We start from the raw sequence: 6,595 nt of genomic DNA, 5'->3' as shown, positions 1-6,595 counted from the left end.
AAGGAATCTGCTTAACATTGTTTAGTCAAGTGATTCACAAAATCAAAGCAGAATCTTACAACATCCCTGGGAACTAATAATTCTCTGGATGCGCTAAAAGGTCAAATCTGCAAAAACACCACAGGATGGTCAGCAGGTTAGAGCCAAATTTGTAAAACTGTCTCAGATCCCCAAACAAAAAAAGGCAAAAAAAAATATGAACAGACACCTCACGGAACAAGATACGTAAATTGCGAATAAACATGTGTAAAGATGCTTTAAGATTAGTTGTCTTACAGAAATTGCAAATTAAAACAACAATGAGATACTACTATTCAGCTGTTATAATGGCTAAAATCCAAAATCTAACCATCCCAATTGCTGTTGAGAATGTGGAACAGCAAGAACTCTCATTCGTTGCTGGTGGAAATGCAAAACGATATAACCATTTGAAAGAGTTTGGCAGTTTTTTGCACTCCTAGGTACATAGTAAAAAAAAAAAAATTGAAAACTCACATCAATACAAAAACCTGCATGTGAATGTTTATAGCAGCTTTAAAATAAAAATTAAAAACAACCCACTGTCCTGGCTGGTGTTACTTAGTCATTAGAGCATCAGCCAAGGCACCAAAGGGTCGCAGGTTCGATTCTGGTCAAGGGCATGTACCTCACCTCAGTTACAGGTTCACTCCACACTCCTAGTCAGGGCACATGCAGGAGGCAAACAGTCAATGTGTCTCTCCTTCTTCTTTCCCCCCTCTCTCTCCCCCTCCCTTCCTTCCATTCTCTCTGAAAATCAATAGAAAAAAATATTCTCAGGTGAGGATTAAACAAACAAAGTAATCAACTTATCCTTTAAAAGATGAATAGATAAACACATTTTGGTGTAATTATTCAGGGACAAAATGTGCAATATTATCAGATAAAAAGGAATAAGCCATCAAGCCATTAAAAAACCACCTGTAAATATATCTTAACTGCATCTTGCCAAGTGATAAAAGCCAGTCTGAACAAGCTAAAATACAACACGGTTCCAATTATGATATTCTGAAAAAAAGAATTCTAAAAAGACCAGTTGTTAGCAGAGTTTTGAGGGAGTGTTGATAAAAGATACATAGGGGAGTTTTGGGACAGTGAAACTATTTTATATGAAACTGCAATGGTGGATGCATAACACACTTGTCAAAACCCATGAGGTTTTACAGCACAAAGAGTAAACCTCAACACATGCAAGTATTTTTTAAAAATCACTTAGGAGGTGTTGGGGATCCCAACATGGAATGCAGAACCTGATTGTATCATTAAGGTATTAAACAATTTCACTGAAAGTCGTGGGGGGAAGCTGCTGATGAAGTAGTTTTAGAAATGAGTGAAAACAAGAAGATTAAAGGCAAAAGAAACAACATATGAAGACTGTAATCTGGTTAATGAAGTTGTTTCCTATAGGATTGCCTCTAAACAATTCTGATTCTGCTAATCATGGATACTAGAACTGAGCCATATGTCCTTGCTCTGTTAGCTGAAAGGACATGAAACAACACCACCCTAGTATCAACTAGCACATCTAGCACCCAGATCTTGCTTTCTAATACCATCCTATCTAATAAAGAGACAAGATGCTAATTGACCCTCATGTCATTGCAAAGATGGCGGCACCCACAGCCAATAAGGAGAGGATATGCTAATTGGCTGCCCCGCCCTCAAAGATGGCAGCACCACAGCCACAGCCCAATCCCCTCATCAGCCCCGCTGGGGCGGCAGGCATGCGGCAAGGCCAGGCCCGCCCCCAGGCAGGCCCAGCCACTCCACGCACTTGCCTCCAGAGTCCCCCTGTTCCCTCAGCCCCCCAGCTGCCCAGGGCCAGCCCAAGGCACAGTCAAGGCACAGGGCCGCCCAAGGCTCAGGTAACAGGTGTGGCAGCAGCAGAGGTGTGATGGGGCGTCGCCTTCCCCTGATCACTGGGTCGCCTCCCACCCCTGAGGGCTACCTGACTGTGAGAAAGGGCAGGCCGGGCCGAGGGACCCCCTCCTCCAGTGCATGAATTTTCATGCACATGGCCTCTGGTCTATATATATAAAAGACTAATATGCTGTGTCCCTCCCTCCGTCTGACCAGTCACTATCACGCGCACTGACCACCAGGGGACAGACACTCAACACAGGAGCTGCTGAGCTGCAGTAACTTGCAGCAGCAGTGATGCACCCTGAAACCAGAGAAGTGGGAGCCTAATTCTTCGCAGGGCCGCATGATTCCACCTTTGGCCATGGATTATGTTGTTGCTGGGGCACTGTCAGCCCCAAATCTGGTTTACTGCACACTTGTGTTTGTGTTCCACACCCGTATGACAGCAACTCTGCAGAGTGCCCTCTCGCACTCTGGGACCCCTCGGGGGATGCTGGAAAGCCAGAAATATTTAGCAAGAAAATAAAGTGTGCTCACCTTGGCAGCACATATACTAAAATTAGAGTGATACAGAGAAGATTAGCATGGCCCCTGCATAAGGATGACATACAGATCCTGAAGTGTTGATTAGCTCAGAGGAAATGGTAAAAAACGCAATAGCAAAATTATGACTTTTCACTATAAAATTTAAAAAATTAAAGAAAAGAAAGCAGTATTGGATAATAACGCAAAGCATAAAATACATATCCAGAGTTCATAAATACATAGATACATACATACATACATACATACATACATACAAATCTCCCATACAGACATTCCCAAATAATTCATATGCCCCACTCCATAAGTTTGGGTTGTACATAGCGATTTTCTTCCAAAGACTACAGGGAAGGGGAGAGAAAAGAGTCACTTGACAAGAGCACAAACATGACCTATCCAGGCGATCAAGGTTAACACCAACATTGATAAGCAAGGTGTATATGATGGGATCAAATGACATTTTACTTCCATGGTCTTTTTTTCTGAAAACCGATAATCCCAGAAAAACATCACACAAGTCCTAATTAAGAACTATTCTACAAAATGCCTGATCATTACTGAGAAACTGTCACAAGAGGAGCCTAAGGAGATATGCCAGCTAAATATAATGTGGCATCCTGGCTGAGACCCTGAAACAGAAAGGACATTAGGTAAAAGCTAAGGAAACCTGAATCAAGTATATTAGTTAGTTAGTAATAATATATTAATATTGGTTCATTAATTACAACAAATATACCATACTAATGCAAGATAACAACAGGAAAACTGGATAGAGGGCATATGAAAATCTCTATAGTTTCCTTGCAACTTTTCTGTAAATCTACAACTTTTTAAAAATTGTATTTCTTACCAAGAAAGAAAAAAAAAAGCCGAAACCGGTTTGGCTCAGTGGATAGAGCGTCGGCCTGCGGACTGAAGGGTCCTGGGTTCGATTCCGGTCAAGGGCATGTACCTGGGTTGCGGGCACATCCCCAGTGGGAGATGTGCAGGAGGTGGCTGGTCGATGTTTCTCTCTCATCGATGTTTCTGACTATCTCTCTCCCTTCCTCTCTGTAAAAAATCAATAAAAATATATTTTTTAAAAAAAGAAAGAAAGAAAAAAAAAAAACCTGGAAAGATAAGCCCCAGAATCTTTATCAGTGATTGTACTTTAGTGACAGATTTCAAGTGGCTTTTCTTTTTGCTTATCAATATTTTAAAAGCAGTACTATTGGATTTTGATTTTTAGCTCTTGAAGGCTTGACCATTAGCCTAATAGTCTTAGCGTTTGGTCTTCTGCATCTTCAGCTGTTAAGAGTTTTGGCTCTTGTTAAGCAAGTGACATCTGTTACTACCCCCACGGAAGGATCCCACTGCATTGAAGATCCCGCCACCAGGAGCCGCAATCCCCAGATGTCAACCCACTGCCTGGTTTGCATGTGTCAGAGTTGCCAAGAAAGACACAACTCCCACAGAAACTGGGTGTAACCCTTTACTCACACAAGAAGAAACAGTAAGGTCAGCCTCCATAGTGAGCTTTGATCCCACAGGGCCAGTCCTGTGTCACCTTGCCCTACAGCTGACACAGGACTGCATATACCCCTCTTGTGCTACGGGTAAAGAACCCCCTTTTCTCCCTGCTAGGAACCGATATAGCAGTGGGGTACCATACACACACTTCAAGCAGAACAAAGAAGTCACATCAAACCCAGAACAGGGAAGAGATTCCCAGACAAGGCGATGTGCCCAGCACGAGCTGTGAGGGGCTTATGATCTCCATGTAAGGAAATGGTCCAGGCCCAAAGCACACTCTTACGCAGCCCTGCAAGGGCCCACAGGCTGTGCATGCCTGCCTTTCCCCAAACCCCTCATTCACAGGAAAACACACCAGACAGTGTAACCTCCTTTTGAAACAGGAGGTAAAGGAAATATATTGTCTCATAGTGAATGACAGAGGTAAGTCATTTTAAATATCAGGAGATTACAGTGAGCCACTATTATTAGAAAAACAATTACTTTAGCAAATTAAATCTTAGGAATTATGCCAGAAAGATGGCTGCAAAATGCCTAGAAGTAGAATCTCCAGCTCTCAGAAACACAGTCCTCTGCATACATTAGAGAAGTCATAGGGAGTCCAACGGAGTAGAATTTCTTTCACCAACGAAGGCAGTTTCTCAGAGGGGATATGAGAAGACGTCAGGCCTACTGTTGGCTGATACAGGAATCCCTCTAAAATGTGTCCTTCACATCTGCCTGAAGTGCCAAACACCAATGACAGCACTTTAGTTGCCATAAAGATGGCTGGTTTCGTTTTCAGATAGATTCCAAATCAAGTTACATAAATCAAGACTAAAATACTTAATGATGATGTGTTTGTGGTTTGTAAACAGTGAATAATAATTGTGAATTGAGGAGACTGATGTTATTTACATAACGACTACTGTCTGTTGGCTGTCTAGAAAGGCTGTATGGGGATAGAAGTTAAGAGTATAAGTTCATACTCTACCTTGGGCAGTTATTTAAGTTCTCAGTGCCTCCGTTTCTTCATTTGTAAAATGGAGATATTTGTAGTCCCTACCTTGCAGTTGTTGTAAGGGTTAAATTCAATTAATCGTGTGTTTTGACATGTAGCAAGTTCTATATAAATGTTACCTGTTGTTTTAAGTAAGGGCCCTTAGTGGCTTTTACTCTTTCACATACCACTTGGATCTCTAAACCCAACATCATCTTGCCTCCTCCCCTCCATCCCTGCCAGCCTCTCACTGACTTCTCCGTAGCATAACCATTCTCTGAGTTACCCTGAAACAAAGCATATTAATTCTTTTCTTTTTCATTCCTCTTACTATTGAGTTGCTACATGATTTAAGTCTACCTTTGGTTATGATTCTTGCATTCCCCACTCCCCATTGGTATCACTGACACTGAACTTAATCAATAGTCTATTATTAACTTTCTATTCTACTTCCTTCATCCACCCCAAGTCACTCACAGACAGATACCAGGCTAAGCTATCTTTTTATCTTAGTAACAACTTTGTTGAGATACAATTCACACTCCAGAAAGCTCAAAGTCTTAAAGTGTGCCATTCAAAGGTCGTTAGCATATTCACAGACTTGGGCAACTTTCACCATCATCTAATTACAAACTTTTTCATCACCCCTAAAAAAAACTTCACACCCATTAGCAGTTACTCCTGGCTTCCCACAGGCCTACTCACAGAAACCCTTAATCTAATTTCTGTCACTATGGACTTGCCTAATCTCTCGTTCTTGCCAATACATTATTACCTATCTTTTTATTATAATCATCCTAGCAGGTATAAAGCATTATCTCATGGTTTTGCTTTGTATTTCCCTAATGATTAATTTCATGTACTTTATTGAACATTTGTACATATTCTTTGCAGAAATGTCTACTTAAATTCTTCCCACATTTTTAATTGGGTTTCTTTCCTTTTTATTGTTGAGCTGTGAGGGATATATGTTCTGGATATAAGTCCCTTATCAGATATGTGCTTTGCAAATATTTTCTCCTATTCTCTGGGTTGTGTTTTCAATTTCTTGATGTTGTCTATTGAATTCATAAAGGTTTTTCATGTTGATTCATTCCAATTTTTCTGATTTTCCTTGTGTTGCATGTGCTTTTGGTGTCATGTCTAATAAATCATTGACTATCCAATCATTGACACACCCATTAGCTCTGTGCTTTCTTCCAAGATTTTTATAGCTTTCATCTTACATTCGGTTCCATGGTCCATCCATTGTGAGTTAATTTTTGTGTATGATATGAAGTAAGGGTTTAGTTTCATTCTTTTGCATGTGGATATTCAGTTGTCCCAGCACCATTTGTTGAAAATACTATTCTTTTCACATTGAATTGTCTTGATACCTTGTTGAAAATCAGTTGACCATAAAGGTAAGGTTTTATTTCTGGACTTATCAATTGTACTTTGTTGATCTATATGTCCATCTTTATGCCAGTACTACACTGTCTTGATTACTGCCGCTAAGTGGTAAGTTTTAAATCAGAAAATGTATCTTCCAATTTTGTTATTTTTCAAGATTATTTTGTTTATTCTGGGTCCTTTGTATTTTCATATAAATTTTTAGAATCAGTTTGTCAATTTGTGGGGTGGGGTGGGGAAACCTGACTGGGATTTTGAGTGATTCCATTGGAATATGTGGGTTAATTT

At 40.4% G+C, this 6,595-nt stretch overlaps 1 non-coding gene across 1 annotated transcript; it reads left to right on the top strand.

Annotated features, from left to right (window-relative positions):
• Positions 1 to 2,410: 2,410 nt before the first annotated feature.
• LOC139013447 (U6 spliceosomal RNA) lies at positions 2,411 to 2,516 on the top strand. The gene has a single exon (XR_011472080.1). It is a non-coding gene; the product is annotated as a U6 spliceosomal RNA (small nuclear RNA).
• Positions 2,517 to 6,595: the final 4,079 nt, after the last annotated feature.

The sequence above is a fragment of the Myotis yumanensis genome, unplaced genomic scaffold (assembly GCF_028538775.1).
Source record: "Myotis yumanensis isolate MYYU_CA2020_CCGP unplaced genomic scaffold, mMyoYum1.0.hap1 SCAF_6, whole genome shotgun sequence".
Lineage (NCBI taxonomy): Eukaryota > Metazoa > Chordata > Mammalia > Chiroptera > Vespertilionidae > Myotis > Myotis yumanensis.
This window is presented reverse-complemented; position numbering and strand designations above follow the sequence as displayed.